Source organism: Oryza glaberrima, chromosome 12, assembly GCF_000147395.1.
Source record: "Oryza glaberrima chromosome 12, OglaRS2, whole genome shotgun sequence".
NCBI lineage: Eukaryota > Viridiplantae > Streptophyta > Magnoliopsida > Poales > Poaceae > Oryza > Oryza glaberrima.
In genome coordinates, this window is record NC_068337.1 from 13886183 (window position 1) to 13908772 (window position 22590).

Here is a 22590-nt window from a genome sequence, read left to right on the forward strand (position 1 = left end):
GTTCGGTCGCCGCCGGTGGTGACGTCATCGCCGACGTCATCGATGCCGTCCGCCGTGCTCCGGCCGTGGACGATCTCGGCCGTTCGTTTTGGATGGATCGATCTCGGCCGTCCAATCTCGTGAACCGCCGCCGTGCACCCGGTCCACCGCAAACCCTAGCCGCTGACGCAATAAATCCTCTTTTCCTTTTCAAAAATAATTCATTATTGCGTCATAATTCAATTAAAATCCATATAAGTGTTTTAATCCGATTTAATCTTTAAAAATTCATAACTAATTCATCTTAGCTCGGATTTAGTTGGTTCAAGTCTCTAAATTTTTCTAAAATTGAGGTCTACATGTTAAAAATATCCACATGTACTGTTCATGCTTGTTTATGTGCTGTTTTGGTGTTTTTGCTCTTTTCTGTTTAGATTCCGACGTTTCCGGAGAGTCCGTTTTCGCAGGAGAAAAATTTGAAGAGTTCCAAGGCCAGCAAGGCAAGTCACACAGATCCCAAACAACCCTTTGAACATGTTGATCCCGTTTAAAGCTATTATTTCTATTCAACTATTGCATTTATTTTCGAATGTCATTGGGTGGAATTAACCTATTGTTTGTTATAGCCCTTTTGTTCTTGATTACTTTATTCCTTGATACCTTGGGTTATTATAAATTGACTAGTTGAGCTTTATATATTGGCTCAGCTAGATATTAGATGTGATTGCTTAGCCATGCTTAGAAACTTTAGCATACTATTGGGATAACTTATGATTCACTATTATTTACTGATGGCTTAATGATAGCTCATGATGGTTAATCATAATTGGTTAATTAATTAATTTGCCAACTAAAACCTGATAATGGTGGGTTGTGAGCACATGGTTTTGATGGTCGTGCTCATGACAATTAAGGACCGGTTCACGAGTTTCGGTTGTGAAACATTAACCGTGCCAACCACAAGCCAGCGTGGGCAACGGCTTTACCTTTTGTATAGCATGGTTCATTGCGGGGCACCAGACTGAGAAGTGGCGGAGATAAGCCCACGGGGGTCGCTGGGGAGTCCATGCCTTGTTTATAAGGGGGTGATTATGATCCAGGAACGGTGCGCTGTGGTGGATTGTGTTGTGTGAGGGGTACTGTCACAGCTCCTTTCCAAGGTACCGTGGTGGTATTGAGGTACATGGTGACATGTTGTGGGGCTGTGTCTTGTGGGTACAGTGGTACACCTCTGGCCAGAGTAAAACTATTCGAATAGCCGTGCCCGCGGTTATGGGCGGGTCTAACAATGTCTTTCGTGATTAGTTTCACACTTCTCATTATAATAAAAGATGCTATAACTGGTAATAATTTGATTAGCTCCTGGTTTGGAATGGTATATTCCTGGTTTAGAGATAGAACTGTGCAGCCGGGATGGTTGTTCAGAATGGTTGGGCCTATGCAACAGGGTATGTTGTATAGCGTTGGATTAATATTGTTTAATTATTACTTAACTGTTTTATTAAATTCTGAAATGTTTATTAAGTGCTGTTTATGCAAATGAAACCCTACTATGCCATCCTTTGTTATCCTGTGCACTTGCATAATTGCTGCGTGGCTTGCTGAGTATGTCATATACTCACCTTGCAATCATTCATCAGAGGAGGAGTTCTACAGTGATGCTGATGGTGTGGAGGATTAGGTGTAGCCCTGGTCAAGCTGCTTGTGGAGTGGAGTCGTCTGCGCCGTTTATCTTATTTTTCCGCTGCTTAGATCTTTATTGATTGAGAGGGACTATCTACCTCTGTAATGACATTTTATTTGCTTATTAATTAGAGTAATAATTGTACTCTATTATCAATTTGTTATTGTGTGCCTTGGCTGATTCCTGGACGAGGGTTCACACACATGTAAGCGTTTGGAATTTTGGATAGAAATTCCGGGCGTGACAATAGTACAGGGTTTTTTCTTCCTGAAACATGTGTAGTACAAGTTCCAAATGTGCAGGTGCGTTCCAAGTACTAAGGTTTTCGCAGCTCATCGTGTACATGGCAAAAGCCCAAAAGTACCGCTTATAATGTTGACCGTAACCCAATGTACATATACGCAACACAACGAATACCCCTGTAGCTAACCCTATAACGGCAGAAGCGCGTAAGCATCCCTTGATGCAGGCCACGGTTCCAATGCGATTCCGTAATACAACAAAAAAACCTGGCATCTCACATTATACAAGGTACAAACCAGGAGGACCACTTAATGATGACCATGGTCCAATATATATGTGTAATACAATTAAAAAAACAGGGAGCTCCCTGTATACATGGTACAGCCCAGAAGCATCCCTTGGTGTAGACCGTGGCCCAATGCACATATGAAAGACAGTGAAAAAAACCCGGCAGCTCGTGGTACACATGGTACAACCATGCATAAAGCACCACTTGATGAAGACCGTGGCCCAATGTATATGTGCAGCACAATGAACAGCCTCGATATCATATCTTACCATATACATGTCTGAGGCTGCAGACCACCCCTAACTGAGGATTGTTTGCTCAGTTAGGGGTGGTCCGCAGCCTCTGCCATAGTGCCATGTAGGCCCTGGTTTGCATCAAGCCATGGGTCACAGTCTTTAATGAAGGGTTGTTCTAGATATCTGCCATGTATATGGCGAACTGCTAGGATTATTTGTCGTAGTGCGCATGTACACATTGGGCCATGGTCGATCTGCATCAAAGAGTTTCTATAGGATTTGGCCCTCTATACGGCAAGCTGACAAAGACCTTAGCCGACCCTTAAGGCCTTGTTTGGCTAATTCCACCCACAATGGATTGAAAGAGGTTGAGAGAGATTAATTCTATGGCTAATTCCATTTGGAGCGTGCATTATAGGGTAGCTAAGGGCCATGTGGTCCAAAAATGTTACCATGGAAATTTAGGTGGATAAGAACCATATTATAAGCAAGTGGCTTTTCCTCCTATGCTGGTGGAGAAGTGGTTTTAACTCCCGGTTGGTAACCCCCACCAGGACTACGGATCCGGGACTAAAGATAGCCGAGACTAACTGGGTGAAACAACCGGGAGTAAAAATCCATTAAAGATGGAGCAGGGCTAGATCCGGTTGCTCCTTTATTTTTTTATTTTCCTCATTGTTTTAATATATTGATTTCACTCCATCCCCGTCCCGAATCGTGAAATCCCAAATCAATCATCCCTGAATCTTAAAATCTCAAATCGATTATCACCACCAAATCCTCAAATCGATCATCTCCAAATATATCACAAAATCTTAAAAAAATTACATCACAAGTTCTACAAAATTCATCACATATTCACATCACACACAAATCAAATACATCTCAGATCCGAATCACAAATTCTCAAAAAAAAAAAGAAACAACCCGAATCTGGCCGCCGCTGCGCCGCCCGCTGCCTCGCCGGTCGCCGGCACGCCGCCCGCCGCCGAGCAGGCCGCCACCTGCCGCGCGACCACGCCGCCGAGCAGGCCGCCGCCTTCCGCCAGCCGGCCGCCAACCGCTGCCGCGCTGGCCGCCCGGCCCTCCGCCGCCGCGTGCAGAGAAGTGGGGAGGAGGGGTGAGGGGGAGGAGAAGGATAGGACTATAGGGTGAGTGAGGAGAGGGGGAGAGGAGTTAAAGGAGAGGAGGAGATAGAACCGGGAGGGAGAAGATAGCTATCTCGATCCAATCCTCAATCCGATCCACGCGCACGCCTCGATCTCCGCGTATGCCAAAATTTTTTCCTGCTTGGTGTCACCAACCGGGACTACAAATAGATCTTCACCAACCGGGACTAAAGAAAATATAGGGGTCTGACACTGCCTCCCCTCTTTTGAACCAGTCGAGACTAAAGAAAATACAAATGGGACTATTGTGAAATTTGGCCGACCGAGCAAAGATGGTTTCTCCAGTAGTGCTAGTACGCTAGGTAAACCCTTTTATACATAGAGTGAGTGGATGTGTAAGTGAGGTGTTATATACGTTAGAAAGGAGTAATGGATATTTTGAGGGCAGGGTATTATTATTATTATCATCATCATCATCATCATCATCATAAGGAGTAAATAACTGTGTAAAGTAAATTTGTGGATAGTACACTTGTGAAAATAACTGCAAATATTAGAGCATCTTTTGTTGCTATCTGAGAGCACCTGATGGTACAGTCCTAGACCAATCTGCTGGATAACCGATTTGTTTCAGATCATGCTTGTCCTTTGGCATCCTGGCTGCGCGGCAACCAAAGAAAATGGCAAGAAATTGAGCAGAGTTGTCCAATCAACACTTTAGCAGGGAGGAATGAACATGGTAGCATTGTTCAACAAGATAGCAAGGAGTTGAGATGAGTTGAGACCAGAGCTGTCATCATCGACCATGTCCTCACATTGTTGCAAACTGTCAGTAAGGGCAGAGATGCCACTACAACACCCAAGAGAATAGGAAGCAGTTAGAGGAAGTGATCTACAATGTTGCAGGCTCTACTACTCCCTGCCAAACAGCTGTGGTGGTAGTTTGTCACATGGATTAGATTGGATTACTGATTCTGAATTTAATCATGATCCAACGTTTTTGACTGGAGTTTGCTTTCTACCTGTACCCATGAGTGGAACAAACCTTTCAGAAATTCAGAAATTGTTACCCCAAATATCGCACCCTACTCACTGCTTGATTCCAGATGCCCCCTATGTCTATGCTTTGGTAGTTCTTGATGTAAATTGCCCAGCAAATTGCACCGCATGTTAGTTGTTTCAATCAGGGGAATTCAAGTCAGCAGAACTCACGTTGAAGCTGATGACAATTTGTAAAGGCCATGATTTCATTTTAGATTTTGTTTCCGGAGGGAATATCACGTGGGTTTGGGAATTAATTTATTGGATTGGAAGAAGGTGTTTGTATGTCTAGGATACCTAGGTGACTTATGTATACCTCTAGATATCGATTCTCACAACCAACCATGAAGTTGACATTTCTTGAGAAATTGAATTACTTTTTTTTAGAGAAACGGAGATATTCCATCATTTCTTGTACCATAAATGGACAGTAACCAGTGTTTTACAGCATATGGCAACAAGTATGGTTACTTTAGCTATTACTATTAGGAGGTGCCATCCCACTTCCCAGCCTTAACAAAGCAAAACAAGGCTCTGAATAGAAGAGCAAAGAATAAACAAGATATTGATTGCCTATGGCCATGACACTGCTGGCCTGTATGATCCACTCTCGAAGAACAAGGCCAGATATCAACCAGGAGCGGAGCACAGAGTAAAATGCTACTTTAATTTGATGTCTTCTTCTTCACTATGTTTCAAGACTTCATATTACAATTCAGTGTCATAATCTAGATGGAAAGGAGTACACGCTAGTTTTATTACAATTACGTTTCAGTTTGTTCATGCGAGAATTCTTTACCTCGCATTCCGCGTGGAATTCAATACTTATTGCTAGAGTTAAGTATATCCAAACAAAACATGAAAACCCACATGGCATTTTTCAGCGGCATCTGATCTGTATTTTATAATCAAGGTTTCACAGATTAAGGGGCACAAGCAGAGAGCAGTTAGATGCGGATATGTTCTTGAATACAGCTAGCGAAGTTGCTGCACCACATGGCAGGACAGGAAGCTGCTAGTGCAAGCAATTCCGGACGTTGCAACCGAGCTATGGCAGTCCAAACTGTGCTGGTACAATCCTGATGGTTTGAGCTGATTGCTCGATTCCTGATGCCTCCCATATCTATGTTTACGATGATTCTTGGTACATACTCCCGCACAAATTGCAGACGTAAACAGGATTTTTTTTAATCACATGTATTCACTCAATGAAATTCAGTTTGTATACATGGGCACTGGTATTCCTTTCTTTTGTGAGGGAGATCATGTGGGTTTGCCAAGAAGGTTTCGAGATGTTACGATGCGTAGGAGACCTATACGTTTAGAGATCACTACTAGAAAAGCATTTTCACCGATGTTGGATATTTATTTTCACAGGCGAACATGACCCTCGGAGTCAAATAGCCGCCTACAAAAAATGCAAACCAGGGTGAAGCTCGTTGTCCGCCTGTGAAAATCCATTTTCACAGGCAGACCACTTAAGTCTTCATTCTCCCTCACTACTGTCCTGCGTCCCTCACCACCAGCGTCCCCTCCACACATCTCCTCTCCCCTCCCCTCCCCTCCCCTCACCTCTCCTCCTCTCCCCGGCCGCCGGCCGGAGGCGGTGGCGGCTCTCGGCTCTCGGCACGGCTCCCCTCCCCTCCCAGATCCGGCTGGGGGAGGGCGGGGCGGCGGTGGCAGCACCCGACGCGACTTTCCTCCCCTCCACTCCCAAATTCGGCCGGAGGGGGGCCGGGGGAGGACGGCGGCGACGATCACGACATGTGAAGCAGCGGTGGCGGCACCCGACGCGGCTCCCCTTCCCTCCCCTCCCAAATCTGGCCGGAGGAAGGCCAGGGGAGGATGGCAGCGGCGAGGCGCGGGGCGGCAACAACGACACGTGGGGCGGCGACGGCAGCACCCGACGCGGCTCCCCTCCCCTCCCCGATCCGGCTGCAGGGAGGCCGGGGGAGGGCGGTGGCGATGGCGGCGGTTCCCCTCCCTCCTAGATCCAGCCGGACGGAGGGAGACGGCGGTGGCGGCAGAGGCACAAACGACGACGGCGATGGTGGTGTGGTTCCCCTCATCTCCTCTACCTCTTCCTCTCCCTCCCAAAACCCTAACCCTAGATCGTGGGTAGGAGCATGGGTGGGGGGTGGCATCGATTTTTTTGTTTGTCTAGAAGATTTTCACAAGCGGTTGACTGGGCCGTGTGCTAAAATCGATGATTTTCGCAGGCGTTTGTCTACAGGCAGACCGTTCTCCCGCCTAGAAAAATGATTTTTGGCTGCTTGGAAAAATGATTTTTCTAGTAGTGGATTTTGTGTTCTCATGTGGCCACTCTTGAGTGTGTAATTGATTGGAAAGATATTAATAACTAATGCCATGAAATATATATACACAATTGTGAGCCACACAATCTGCTTAAGAAGAATCAATGTGAGACGTCAATTAATAAATCTGATGTATTGTACTCCCTCCATTATTTCAATTTACTTGTCTCTTAATTTCCACACAATTATCACGTTGAACTTTTTAATGGGTTGCCAATGAGAACTACTAGGCCTAGAGTGGATGACTTTGCCCCACTAGTGGACAGAGTCAAAAGAAGTCTCAATGCTAGCTCAATGTTTCTACCTTATGGGGGGAGGTTGACTGTAGCGCCCGTTCCGTCTTGGCGCCTAGCGGGAAAACTAGCTCTTAAAAATCCTATTTGCGAAATCCGTTTCTTTGCTTGTTGTCTAGTGCCCGTGCCATCTCAGGTCTCAAATCCCCGATCCATCGTCGAGTTCAATCCCGAATCCAAATCCTTCCCAAATCAAATCCCTCCGCAAAAGTCTATTTTGCCTCCCTAGGGTTCGATGGGCCGAATCCCTCTCGGCCCATCTCCCCCTCCCTCCCCGGCTCGCTCTCTCTCTCCCTCTCTCTCTCTCTCCCTCTCCCCCGCTCTGCCCGAGCGCTGCTCGCGCGAGCACGCGAGCCGCGCCGAGCCCTCCCTCCTGCCCCGCTGCCATTCCCGCCGACGCCGCCAAATCGTCGCCGTGCGCCGTTGCTTCCCGCGCGCGCGCGCCGTGGTGGCCGACCGCCTGGTCGCCGCCGCCGTCAGCCTCTGCCGCGCCTGCCGCGCCTGCCGCCCGTGTCGCCGCTCCGCTCCAAGCCGCCTCCGCCGTCATCGCCGTCGTCATCGACTCGGCCCCGCCACTCCCCGCGCGTGCCTCCAAAGGACGGAGGCAGAGCCCCCCCCCCCCCGCCGCGTCGCCCCCGCTCCCTCCTCCTTTTCCCGAAGAGGCAAGGGACAAGCTCCCTTTCCCCCTTCCTTTTTCTTTCTTTCTCTTCCTCCGCCGGCGTCATTCCCCTCCTCCCTGTCGCCGATTTGGCCGCTAGCCGGAGCGCCAGCTCGCTGGCTTGACCGTCCAATGTCGGTTCCCCTCCCCCAAACCGACATCGCCACCCTATAAACCCAGGCGCCCTCCCTCCTTTTTTTTTCCTCCCAATCTTCCCTGTTTTCCGCCCGCGCCATTGCCGTCCCTCTCGCCGACCGCCGCCGACGCGTGTGCCGGAGGAGCCGGCACGAGCAAGGACGCGGAAGGGGACTCCGGGCGCGCCCTCTTCTTCCTCTTCCCCGGCCCGAGGCCGGAGAGATCGCTCCCGTGCCGTCGGCCTCTCGTCACCGCGCCCTTCCCCGCACGGTAGTGTCGCCCTCCGTTCTCCCTCCTCGTTCCATCTCCTCCCCTTAGACTCGGGTAGTAGCACGAGTAGCCTCCCCGTAGCTAGCTGGCGCCGCCCCGACCGTTGCCGCCGCCCGCCGTGTGCTCGCCGCCGTCGCCGCCCGAGCTCGGAAGCGCCGCTCGTCGCCGGCCTCGCTCGGCGTAGCTCCGCCCAATCCGACGCTAGCAACGGATTCCCGTAGCCGCGTAGATGCTCTCACCGCCGGGAATCGACCCCTCGTGACCTCATCGCCGTTTCCCCCTTCTCCTGCCGCCGGTTGCCGCCGCCGCAATCCGCCGCCGTCGAGCATCCCCCGGCGAATCCGAGCCGTTGGCTCGTCTCCTCTCGTCCCGTGCAACCTCCCGGTGTGCTCGCTTTCGCCTGTATCGCCGTGGTTCGCTCCGCCGCTCGCCGCCGCCGCCCGCCGTCCGTTTCGGCCGACGTCGTCGTCTACCTCCCGCCGGCCCGCGTGGCAGCCACGTAGGCGCCACGTCGGCGCCACCTCGGCCGCGACCGGGTCAAGCAGACCCCGGTCCGCCGCTTCCCTCTGCCCCCTCGCGCGCGGTCCACCGCGAGCCGTGAGGCTGCGCGTGGGCCCGCCGCACCGCGTCCTCCGCGAACCGCGCGCATGCGCCGCGCCCCCCTCCCCAAACCCTAGCACGCCCGCGTGCACCTCGCTCACGGTGAGCCGAGCCGCCGACAAGCGGGTCCCACTCGGGACCACGCGAGGATGGACCCGGCCCACCGGCTCTCTCTCTCCCCTCCCCGCCCGCGCGCGCCTTGGGCTGCCCTCTTGGGCCGGCCGGCCCATTAAGCTCGGCCGAGCCGCCCCTTTCTCTCGGGCCGCGCCCTAGCCGCCCGAGGGAAGTCTAATTTCCCTCCCTCTTTCTTTTTCTTTTCTTTTCTTTTTCAAAAAGGGTTTAAATAAATCCTTTTCCTTTAGACAAAAATCCAATAATCTTAGAAATTCAACATCTTCCCAACCGTAAGTCCGTTTGACTCCGTTCAACTTCCAAAATTCCTCAAATCTCGAGATCTATCTAATGGCACGCTTAGAGGTCAATAATAGGGCTTTATTTTCGCCGTTTGTTGAGTTGTCCCGTTTCACGTGTAGTTTCGGAGCCCGAAGACCCGCAGTGCGAGGATTTCGAGGATCAAGCTCAAGATCTCGAGCAAGGCAAGCCACCTTTGAACATCTTGAGCCTATATTTGAACTTAATTAATTTGCTTGCAAAATATTATGCATTGATAGGATTGCACTTAATCTGTTTGCCCCGTCTGCAAGGCAGACCGGTGGGCCTACCCAACTTGTTGCATCTGATCCTTCCACTGTTAATTGTTATACCATGTTCCCTTGTAACCACCTAGTTGCGACTCGATATTCGTGCACTCTGTGCGAGTATCGACGGTCGCCTTCAAACTTAAAATCTGAGTAAGTTCTTGGGTAAAACTTGGGTTTTTACAAAAGACTTGGAAAACCCGACACCTGGGTCGGTGCTTGCGAACTAAATGAATTTCCAAAACCGCGGACCGGGGGACGTACCGGGAGTACGGTTTCCCGCTCTTGCAATTAAGGACCGTTTCCTTGGAATTTCATCCGAACATAAGACAAGTACGACCACATGGGTGGAATGGGACACCCCTGGCTGAGTAATTAGCTAATCGGGGGAGCCTTGATGCCAAGAGACATGTGGATTCGCCGGGGTGGTGTCGGGGAGGACCCCTGGGCTTCCTGGCACAGTATGGTCTGGGACCTAATCTGGTGTTGGTCTGGGACCCCTCTCGTTGGCATATGGTGAACCTGTGTCGGCTTTCAAAATGCCTTGTCATGAAAGCCTTAAGGTCTCTAGTCGTGGCCGTTCTGCACGGGCTGGATGATCCGGGTTAGTAATGTCGTGTGGGTAAAGTGTACCCCCTCTGCAGAGGTTATTAAACTGTCCGAACAGCCGTGCCCACGGTCATGGGTGGATGTGAGGTGATTCCTAGCGTAGTTTTGTTTGACTACTGCCTTGTGAAATTTTGCTGTTGTGAAATGGGTTTGATGTTTGGAAAATCTGCGGCTGATGGGACCAGCCAGGCCCGGGTGGCCGTTTGAAAGCTATTGGCCGGGTGCCAATCTTGATCAATTCAAAAGACTGATACATTGCACAAACTCCGACCGGACGAGACGCACTTTCTCATCCGTGTCGTTTGAGAAGCACTCACTTAGTTGTTTCAGGAAAGAGTTCAAATAAAATCAATTGCAAAAACAACAGCCCTTTTTTGAAGCCTGCATTAAACACTTATTTCCCATGGCTTGCTGAGTACTCTCGTACTCACCCTTGCTCCATATAAATAATTTCCCCCCCCAGTTGCTGAAGAAGATGAAGCGGATCCCGCTAACGAGGAGTTCCTTCAGGAGCAAGCCGGCTACGATGAGTTTTAGGGTTTCGGCCTAGTTCCCAAGTCGCGCCTGTGATGTGTGGTCCAAGTCTTGGCTTCCGCGTTCCTTTTGTAATGCAGTTGTGAGCTCGGGATCTGTCCGCAGCCCAACATGACTGTACCCCTACTCTATAATAAAGAGACCTCTGTTGCTGTGATATTCTGTCTTCCTGTTATACCAGCACTGTTTCCTGGGACTGGTATCAATTAACAGGTTAATTTGGAGCGTCACGGGCTAGTTCCGCTCGGGACTAGTTCGGGGCGTGACATTGACTTTGGTTAATTCTGTTCTATGTGCTATCCCGGCATATTACATTTGCTCCCTTCAGCTACCAGTAACTTTTTCTATAATTAAAAAATATTTTATTGTTATATTTGGTTGCCACGTGAAGAATATGCCCCATAGAACCACATGGACATTTAATTATTTATTTAATTATAAATAAGAAACAATAAAAAGAATAAGTCATATGTGACTTAAATTATCTATTGAAATTGGAGATTAGGAAATGGAAGAGGAGATGAAGGGAGGGATTGGTACATACCAACCGGAGGAGGGGAACATTAGATTTAAAGGAAATAGTGGACACACCAATTTAATGGAAAATTAACGGTTAGATTCCAGAGTACTACCTGACGGCTTAGTAATGTTTATAGGAGCGACACATAACGCCTTAGAAATATTTGTAGGATATAATAGATTTATTAATGTTTAAAAGATACAGTGGGAAAAAAGACATGTAGGTAGGTAACATAAGGATGTGAACCTAAAGTGGTTTGTACACGTTAAATTATTCAGGCATTTTCAAATTTGCTAATGTTTTTTTTCAATTTTTCAAGGACGTTACTGGAATGACGACAGTTCTAATGGCATTTATGTAATTTTCTAAAGGCAGTTTTAAACCAGTGATAAAATTGCACTTGCCTCAAAATTTATTTTACCTCTTCTTCTAGGTAAATATTGGTTATACTTACGTCGGGTTTGTACTGCAATATCGATCTGCCCATCAGCATCAAGTACGGTTCTGGGATTGAAACTAAATGGTCCAATATTAGGCAAATTTGGTCCCATTTCGGTCAGGTCCAGACAACATTTAACTCACATTTCATGTATATTTGGTGAAAATTCGTCCATTTCTGTGGAGGCAGGAATTTTGATGCAATCGGATCCGGCACATCAAAATTCAATTATAGAGAATTTTTCCTGCTTTTCCGATAAGCACCTCCCGGCAAAAGCTAATTTCAGAAAGTTTCTCAAAGGCATTTTATCCCAGTGAAAACCAACATAGGTATCCTAAAATTTTTCACCTTGTCAGATCGAACGTTTGAACACCTGCATGAAGTATTAAATATAGGATAAAAAAACTAATTACACAGATCACGACTAATTTGCGAGACGAATCTTTTAAGCCTAATTGCTCCATGATTTGACAATGTGGTGCTATAGTAAACGTTTGCTAATGACGTATTAATTAGACTTAATAAATTTGCCTCACGGTTTACTGACAAATTATGTAATTAGTTTTTTTTCTTAGTGCCCGATCACCCCATGTACCCGATATGACACACTAAAACTTTACACCACTAATCTAAACATCCCTATAAATAAATTATGTACCGTAAATTGATTAAATTGATGATATTTGACTAGTGAACACAACTTCTGGAAATTTAAGAACACTGATGTAAATAATTTCTTAGATGAACTCAACTCTTGCGAAGAGTTATACACTCAATGTTAGGGTACCGACTATCGCTGTAGGATCTCTTGGATTTTATTTTGAACTTTTCAGAAAGTGTTTGGACTACAACAATCTCTTGCTGATGTTTGGGAGTACCCTGATGCTACAGACCCTGACCAATCTGCTAGATAAACCAGTTATTTTCATGGCCGGTTTGCCCGTTGCCACCTCACTCAATAGCAACCAATCAACTTGAGGAGAGACGTCTGATCAACATGGACCGACCGAACAGAGAGGCCTTGTTCAAAAGATCAAGGACGACCACCCATGATCCGCTTTTAAACAAGGAGCAGCACTGCCACCACAGGCATACTCTACTTGTTCATCCTCATCGTCAATGAGAGTAAGGAAACTATCTGGAAAGTTGTATCATCTACGACTTTCCTTGCGGTCTCTCAAGGGGATAAGATAGGAAGTTGTTTTCCCGTCAGGTTGGACCGTAGAAGCACCTGTCCCTGCTCTGGAACTGATCAAAATACCAAAATTCTTAACCAGAATTTGACACTCTTGATTCCAGATGTCCCCCATGGCTATCTTTCTGCTGGTTCTTGATAACAATGCTCAGGAATTCGTATTACGTGTTATTTGTTTGAATCGGTGGAATTCAGGTGGAAGCTGATACATTTTCTGGAGGCTCTGATTTCCTGTTAGTCTTTTTCTAAAGGTAATATCCTGTGTGTTTGGTAATCTATATAAAGAAGGTTTTGGTACCTTTGTCTTGAATAAATACGGATGGTCGTGAGTCTTCTGACCCATATGTTCCACCTTAGAAGATCAGTGCGAGAGATTAATCAGTGGTGATGTCTTCCTCTTCACGGCTGTCATAGCCATTTCTATTTTAGTTGTTTGCACGAAAATTCTTTACATATGATTCTGTTTAGAAAACAAAACATGGACCCAAATATTGGCGTATCATGATGAAATATATACTACGTACTCCCTCTATTCACAAATATGAGAGATTTTAATAACGATAAGAAAAAAATATAAAAGTGCCACTCATTAAATAACTAGCCATACATTATTTAATATCAGGCACTATACTTTATCAAAGTGCTACACTATATGCCATATTTATATCTTTACCCTTATAAAAACGAGTAGTGTTGGTGGTTCTGCCACCACCCCCACCATCAAGTCCCTACTCCCAAGTTTTTATTTGGAGAGAAAAAAACATGTGTGGTTAGAGGACGCACATCAAGTCCCCACTCTCTCTAACTCTATAAATTTTTAGAAAGAAAAATAGGACTGTGTGAGACCAAAGGTCCAGTTAGTAAAATGTACAAGAATTAGGATATGGTAGTAATAGGTTAATGATAATTTTCTTTTATTAATTAAAATCTCGTTGCAGCGTAAAACCAATATGCTATGCTAGTAGTCCATCAAAGACCTGCTGGCATGGACACGAACTACTGGTCTCCACGTACCACAGTTTATATAATCAAACCGATAACTGACAAGCCAATGCACAAGCTAAAAATGTTCCAGACCCTCGATCTTGAAATATAAAATGAATAAGTTGTTTTTACACAATCTCCGATGTAAAAGTTTGACCATAAAATTCTTTCATAATATATATCAATAAATAAAATATTAGAATTACAAGAAAGTATTGTGAAATTAACAAAAGCATAATGATGTGACGTATGCTCGACAATAAACGAGTGAACATATATTGTCAGTTAGATTAATTATTAGTCAATCGTTACAAGTATTGCTTATCTAGAAATATGGGCGCTTTATATTTTGGGATGTGACATGTCTAACTACCTTCAATAATGTTGAATCACGTCGTCACACAGAGTTAACTTTTCCTAGACCAAAACTTACCTGATTCCAATATAGTCGTCCCTAACCCATCTTCTGCATAAACATTGCATTGACGGACTGCTTGCCCTTTTGCCATACCCATTCTGTAGCAACCAAACAACTTTGAATGTGAATGGGGTACGTAGAGATTATTATCGGACCAGCACTTCACGAAATTAAAGGGAGCTGCCGAATGCAACCATGCCTACTTTTCACACAATTGGGGACGGCCACCGCCACACCACCACCGGTGAGGACGGGAGCGAAGCCGCGTGCAGAAGCAATCAGTATGTTGTAGATAGGGGTGAAAACGGTACAGAAACTTTCTGGATTCCGGACCTATTTTCGAAAACGGAATCTGTTGGTTGGAATTTTTTTCGGAATTTTTCGGAAACGGAAACGAATTCAGAAATATTTTCTCGGAAACGGAATCGGAAATGATAAGGGCGGTTTCCGTTGGAACTCGGAATCGGTTGGAAACTTTCCAGAAATTTTCTTGAAATTTCTGGAAATTTTCTCAGAATTACCAGAAATTTTGTGACTGAAATACCCTGGATTTTTTTTGAAGCACTAAATAGTGAATACCATGGTGTTTGACTGTTATTTTTTTCAAAAATATTTGTTATGAAAATCTAAAATTACATAAGAATATTTTTTTGTCCTACATTGGGATTTATCAACAACATTACTCTTTTAAACATAGATAATTTATTCAATTGAATTTATCAGTTTGAGGGGTTTTTTATTCCGATAAATTTTCGTTACCGTATTCGCGCCGGTTCGTTTTTGCTCCGTTTTCGGTTTCGATAATATTCGATTCCGTTTTCGTATCCGGGGTTTCCGATTCCGAAAAAATATGAAAGCAAAAACAATAAAGATGGTTTCCGTCCGTTTCCGTACCGTTTTCACCCCTAGTTGTAGCATCTACCTCAATATTGTAGACCATTTTGCTCTAGGCTTGCTAAGATTGACGATCATGAATCATGACTTTTGTATTTGAACGGATTTTGACCGGAGTTTGCTTTCTACTGTTGCCCACAACCAGGGCATTGCCAAGTTCCCGAGTGTGCGAAAAAAACATGGGAATTATATTAGCACACGGGAACTTTATATATTAGCACATGGGATAGTGAGCAGTAACTACTAAGGTGAACATAAAAACAGTATAGGATTAATGGAAAATTCAACCAGAAGTACACCCACTAATGTTAATCTTTTTGGCCAAGTTAACTCCTCGTTAAGCCAAAACAGGTCAAACCGATAGCTGATCAAGTACCCGCTGTTGGATGTAATTTCCTCGCGCTTCTCGATTCCACTAAGGCTTAGTTTTTTTTTTTCCATATTCCGAACTTCTCCCCGTAGTTTTTCTCACACGCGCATCCCAACCTACTAAACATCATATTTTTTAACAAAACTTTCTATTGGAGAGTTACTTTAAAAAAAATCATATTAACTTATTTTTCAAGTTTTTTTAACTAGTTTTTATTTAAACATGCGCTAATCCGTTGCTCCACTTTTTGTGCCAAGAGGTAATGATTTCCAACCCTCATCTTCGAGCAAGTTTAATAGTATCGCTAACTACTAGCTTCAAATCATCTATAGCCAATTTAGTAGCCAATTACCTATAAATATATAGGGCATCATTAATACCTGGTCTGATCTCTCGTACATAAAGCATCTTGATGTCCATGCTGCAGCTGGCTAAAAATTTTTAACCCAATTCTCTTCTCTCTCCGCTATTATCTCCTCTACATGTGTTTCTAGCTGGTTTATTGTCTACTATTGAACTTACCATTAGAAGATAGTTTAAGAACGCTCTATTGCATTGATCGCCTGAGATGGGCAGGCGGATTGCAATTACTATAACATGATAGACATGAAGGCCATGGGTGTGAAATCATCCATGTCGTTGTAATGGTTTTGGAAGTTTAAAATATGCAGCATGTAAAATAGAGAATTTGATCCTTGCTAGAAGGATTTGTGGACAGGGGAACTAATATACATAGATTAAGTCGGCATAGGTATAGGTTATTCAAGCTAGTGAATTTATGTTTTGATTTTCCTCAAAATACGAGTTTTGGTGGCTCAATTCTTTGTTCTACATAAGAAAAGTTTAGGATTGGAATCCATATATAATAGTTTTGTTAGACTCCTGACAGCAGTATGAAAAAATTCTAAATATGCATGAAGAATACATTTGCATAGGCCATTGAGCTTACTTGACATTTCGATTGAAGACAACCGTATGTAAAAATGGATTTTTATAGGTAGTCTTCTTAATATATCCACCTACGAAAATAAATTTTAGACGGCATGAATTTTTAACACACAAAACTAAAGAAAATGTATATTTTACCTACAAGACCTCTCTCCGCGCATAGCCTCTATACCATCTCACCTACTCGGTACCAAGAAATTATTTTCAAACACATGTGAAAATTGATTTCCAACGATTAAGAAATCAGCTGATCTTAAGATCCAAACAACCATATTAAGTTTGTTTATATAAAATCAGATGAAGACTAGCCTTATTTTAAAATTCTAGAGTTAAATGAGATTTGTAACTTTATATTCGATGCAAATTATAGAGTAGAGTAGACCAGAATGTAACAACCATTAGCTTGGACTTCAACATACACTCGGCAACAATCAATTTGGAGAATTTATCTAGTTCCCATCATAATCAAGTAGCTCCCAGCAAAAGTGTATGTTTTCTTATAAGGTATATACTCACAATTTGAAAATTTTGAAAAATTTGAGTGATTTTGTGCATTTGATACCATGGTGCCCCATATGAGTGTCATATATATATATATATATATATATATATATATATATATATGTATCAGGCGGTAGCAACAGCAAACGGCGGCGGCGACGAGGAAGCTGAGCACGTCGTGGACCTTGACGTCGACCGCCGCGGCATCCCCGCACGCGTCTAGTTTCGTCAACGCCACGTTCACGTGAAGATTATACGAACGCCAAGAAACCCGCTAATGACAGGGCAGCGGCGAGCACCGCCGGAGCCCGCGTGTGTGTGTTCGCCGCCGCGTTCTTGTCGGACGGCGGGGGGGACACCGCATTCTCGGCCTCGGCGGACGGGCCTTCGGCCGCCGGCGCCGGCACGGGCTCTGGCGCGACCACGCCATGGCCGGTGAGCGAGAGCCTGCCCTTGGCATCCAAGTTCTCCTTGGCGAACGCGTGCTTCATAGGCACGCCGCTGGTGACCGTGGACCCGACCTGCCAGATGTGGTTCACCGTCTCCATCCCGTGAGGCAGCTGCAGCTTGCCGTAGAGCCACACCTTCCCGGTGGAGGTGCTATCGTCGGCGGCGAGGTCGGTGGCGTTGAACGCGATGGGCGTCGACGCGGCGGCCGGGGAACGGCTTATACCCGGTGACATTGTACGTGTTCACGACGTTGGTGCCGCCCTTGAAGGCGACGAGCGCCTGCGCGCCCGGCGCCCTTCATGTCGTCGCCGGTGGGGTTGATCGCCCACGACACCCACCGGCCGCCGCTGCCGCCGCTCGCTGGTGACTTGGCCATGAACGCCAAGGACAGCGTCGACGCCTTGTCGTCGTAGGTCTAGTGCAGCGTCGGGGAGGAGGAGCGCACGCGGCAAGGACGAACGCGTGCGGGGACGCCCGCCGTGTCGCCCAAGCAGAGGTTGCGGCGAGGAGGAACACGTGCGGGAAGGAGGAACACACGCAGCGATGAGGAACGCGTGCGGGCCGGGATGCCGCCGCCGTTTGCTATTGCTACCGCCTGATAGTGAGAGGAATAGCAGAGCTGTCATGTGGGCCCAAGGGCATTTTTGATATTTCTCAGGATTTCTCTCTTCTCCTTATCCAAAAATTATTATTTTAATGGATGCGGTGTCGACCAGCAAATATCCAACTTTTGAGAGTATATTCCCCAAAAGTCACTTCGTGCGGTGTTCGTGGACTAAAATCACAAAGTCGCGATGTCCTATAGCAAAATTTCCCTTCTTATTAATATCATAAGGAGTAAAATGCTGGAAAAATATTTGAGGCATTTGATCTCATTTGGGCCTAACATAAATAACTTTAAACTTTAAACAGTAGTTTGGTATTTTACTAGTGTGTACTATTATAAAAATTAAATATGTTTCTATCAGAATTTTGATACATCATCCATGTTTGTGATAGTTTTTGAGCTGGTTATATGTCGCCCGTATCCAATTTGACTTGAGTCTAGAATAACTAATATACATACTCATCCCAACCCAACCCCTCTCCCTCCCAGCTCAATCCAACCGGTCCGATCGTCGTCTTTTTTTCTCTCCCCTTTTTCTTTTTCTCCATTTATTTTCTACCGATAATCCTGGCCTTCTACTTCTCCTCTCTTTTGTCCTCCTTTTCTCATTTTCCCTTCTTTTTTTCTTTTCCAAATTTCTCTCCTCATAAATATCTTTCCTTTGAATCTATCATTGGTTAAGGTTTGTATGTGGTTAGTTTATTACTTTAAAAATGCTTTCCATCTACAATAATCAAAATTTCTATCTCTGGTTAATGAGGTATAGCAAAATGCACATGCGTCAAATTATGGAATGGTCACCCGATTGTCTCATGAGGCTGTACATAAGGAGTTCTTTGTGTGATGACGTGTGATGCAAGCTTAACCGGGTTCAATGATGCATATGATTTCCGACTTTGTGTTACTAATTTTTTTTGTCTTGTTCCGGTTTGTCGTTTAAGATGATAGAGTTTGAATTTATCAATCGTTAAAAATGTCATCACGTGTTGCTACGCAAGGCTTTTTTGCTAGTCAACATAAATTATTTATGGACACTGACATCAAGATACAACAAATGAATGCCATTGAAGTTATACAGTGACTCATTTTCAGGGTACAAACTACCGACATAGAATTTCTCGCAGTACTTGTACTTCTAATGATTTTTTTGGGAAAACAATGGATTATGACAACTTAATCTTGCTGCTGTCTGATCGTACATGATATTTTAGTGTCCTGATCAATCTGCTAGAGATCAACCCCATTTTTTTTCATGGCTTGCTAGCTCATTGCCGTTACGTCCCTAGTCAGTGACAACCAATCAACATGAGCAGATCAGAGATGTTGGCTCGATCAACACTTCAACAAGGAACTAACCAGGCAGAGTTGTCCATCCAGACTCCAGAGTAAGGAGCAGCACAACTGGATCCGCTTATGAAAAGGAGCACAAGTGCCTGCCTGCGCAAACTCTTCACATTCTTAACTCCAGACAGTCTTCTGCAAAGTCGCAGCAGCCTCTACCATCGCTAACCAAATGCTCTGGCTCGAGGTTTTGTCAAGTGGATCAGATAGGATGGCTGATACTGAATTTTATCATGTTCCAGAAATTTTGACTAGAGTTGGCTTTCGACCAATACCCACCGGTTCACCGAAATTTCTAGAAATTCAGAAATTCACAGCACAAATTTCACACCGTGCTAACTACTCGATTCCGGATGTTTCCCACGCCTATGTTTCTGATGGGTCTTGGTAGACAAGGCCCAGCGAATTGGATTACATGTTCTTTGTTTGAATTGTACGTGCAGAATCACTTGGTGAAATTCAGGTCGAAGCTAATGCCAGTTTGTAGAAGTTTTCTATCATGTCATGTGGTATGGGTATTTCAGGATTATGTGTAGGTGACTTATATCTTCCTTCAGCTTGAGATATTGATTACCAATGTCTGGAAGTAAATAGAGCACCAGTGTTTCTATAACTCTGATTCAGTAGTTCCGGTAAGAACTCTTTGGATAATATTCTGTTTGGAAAGCAAAATACTGACACAAATATTAATTGGGATAATGTGATGATTGTGACTTAGAGGTCAGATTCCTATATCCATTGTCTAAAAACATAATCAACGCTTTGCATAGTGCAGCATGGACTGCCATGAACCTTACTGCTGCAGAAGCCCCATAGCACTAAGAATTGGAAGAAAGTGGTAGCTGGCAAATATAAATTCAAGAAGCATTTCTCCTGCACCTGATTTTCTGCAGCTCTACATGTGCAGGAGTCGATGTGTAATGAAAGGTCTGTTGGGAAAAGGCTGGGTTCATTGTTGTAAGGCCTGAAACTATGAATGCAGTTGTAACAGTAATAATTCATTAGCTCTGTGTCTCCCGTCCAATGAAGTTTTATTATTAGCTCGTGATCTAACTATATCTTAACCAATCTTTAAAAGCATGTCACCTTTCTTAATGGAATCTTTCCAATATAAAAAAAGTGTTCAACAGCACGTCATCTTAGTTTTTTACAGCAAGTTTGTATGTTATTAAAGAAGATATATAGATTGCAATATATTATGATTTTTTCGATTAAATATTTCACAAAGGAAGTGAATGCCATTGATCCTATACACTGATCACTGCTAGGATACGAAATACCAATCGAGAAGTTAATGGATTCTTTTAATACAGTTTTCAACCAAAATTTTGGATTAGGACCCACATTAGCTGCTGTTTGATCAACAGCTGATCCCATCGTCACTGACCCATCTTCTGCGTTATCCAGTTGCTTCCCGCCCCATGGGAAGCAAACAACATGAGCAAGAATACATCACAGACATCAGACCAGAACTTCAAAATTTGGACATGGTAGCCATGTTCATGGACGCTGGGAGGAGCTCCACCGAATGGACTTCCGAGTGGTCAACAACAGCACGAGACTCGAGATTGCGCTACATACTTCGAAACAGCTAGTTAGGGCATGGAAGTTGTCTTGCTACCCGGGAGGACACGAAGTTACTGGCTTGAGAAATCCTGGATGCTGTGACCTCTATGTGTTCAATCTGCCATCGTCCAGGTCCGCCAAAATGACATGGTATGGTGACTGATTCTGAATTTGCTGTTGATCCAGTGATTTTGATCAGAGCTTACTTTCAACCGATTCCAACCAGCGCACCAAAAGATCTCCATCAACATAGATAGTGTTCTCAAATATTCTACTCCCAACTCACAGCTTGATTCCAGATGCCTCCCACATCTAAGATTCTTATGGTTCCTTGTACACATTGCCTGCAAACTGCATTATATACTAGCCACTCAGTCGCACTTCGCGTGACTCATCTGATCGTCAGCACAACTTGCTTGTATGAATGGATCATTTATCATGATATTGACAGCTCGGTTTTGTAAGTAGGTTACTTCATTCATTCTAAAATATACTCTGTTCACTCCTATATATGAGCATTTTTAATTTGTTTAGTAAAGATTAAGATTAATGAGGAAAAATGTTTGCTTTCAATCATCTTATTATCAAAATTTGAATTGCTTATATTGTATTCCTCATCTAATTAAACATCTGATTGAGTACAAATGTATGGATTTCCGTGAATCGGAATCAATGTCATAGAAATGCTTTTTTTTTTGGAATGGAGTTAGTAGCTACCTTTAGACGCTTCTTAGTGATTAATAAGAGGGTAAAATAGAAAGTAGGCGAAGGAATTAAATATGATATTATTGCGGTTTGTTGAGATGAGGGAGTATATGCAGAAGTAGCTATGTTTTATGATAAATTTTGAATGTTAAATATTGCTATTTTTAATATGGAGGGAGGAATATCATTAAGTTACTATAGGGGTATTGTATGCATGTGTTTGTTTACAGGGACGAGTGTACTCGTTTGTATATGAGCGCATATATTTGTCATGTGTTTAGAAAAAATGGTATACTGTGGATGCTGATCATGCCACTTAGCTGCTGTGTGCTCTAATACCAAGCGAAATTGTTACATAGTATTTATATACGCGCTCTATCCTACATTATAGATATAAACCTGCATATATGAAAAGCCTATATGGTGGCATCCTATAGAATAAATTGGAAAAAAAAATGAAATTTGCAGATAAACACATATACACTGGTGGAGAAACCATCTTTGGTCGGTCGGCCAAAATCCACAATAGTCCCGGTTACAATAAAAACCGGGACTAAAAATGATCATTAGTCCCGGTTAAAAACACCACAGCTATTTTACGATCTTTAGTTTTGGTTGGTAACACGAACCAGGACTAAAAATCATCTTTACTCCCAGTTCATCCCGTGTCAGTAGTTTGTCAGGGGGTCGAGGATCTTTAGTCCCAGTTGATTCATCTTTATAGTCCCGGTTGATAATACTAACCGGGACTAAAAATTATATTGATCTTTAGTCCCGGTTAGTATTACCAACCGAGACTAAAATTTAATACGTAGTATATAATCTCTATCCCTTATCCTCTCCTACACTTAATAAATCCGTTCCCCTTCCTCTTCACATATTTAACTCCTCCCCCTCCTCCCCTTCCTCCTCCCCTCTCCTCCCCCTCCTCACTTCCCATCCGGTGGCCGGTGGCGGTG

At 44.6% G+C, this 22590-nt stretch overlaps 1 pseudogene; it reads right to left on the reverse strand.

Moving 5' to 3' along the window:
• Positions 1-17201: 17201 nt before the first annotated feature.
• Positions 17202-19522, reverse strand: LOC127756294 (auxin-induced in root cultures protein 12-like; annotated as a pseudogene).
• Between the last annotated feature and the right edge of the window lie 3068 nt (positions 19523-22590).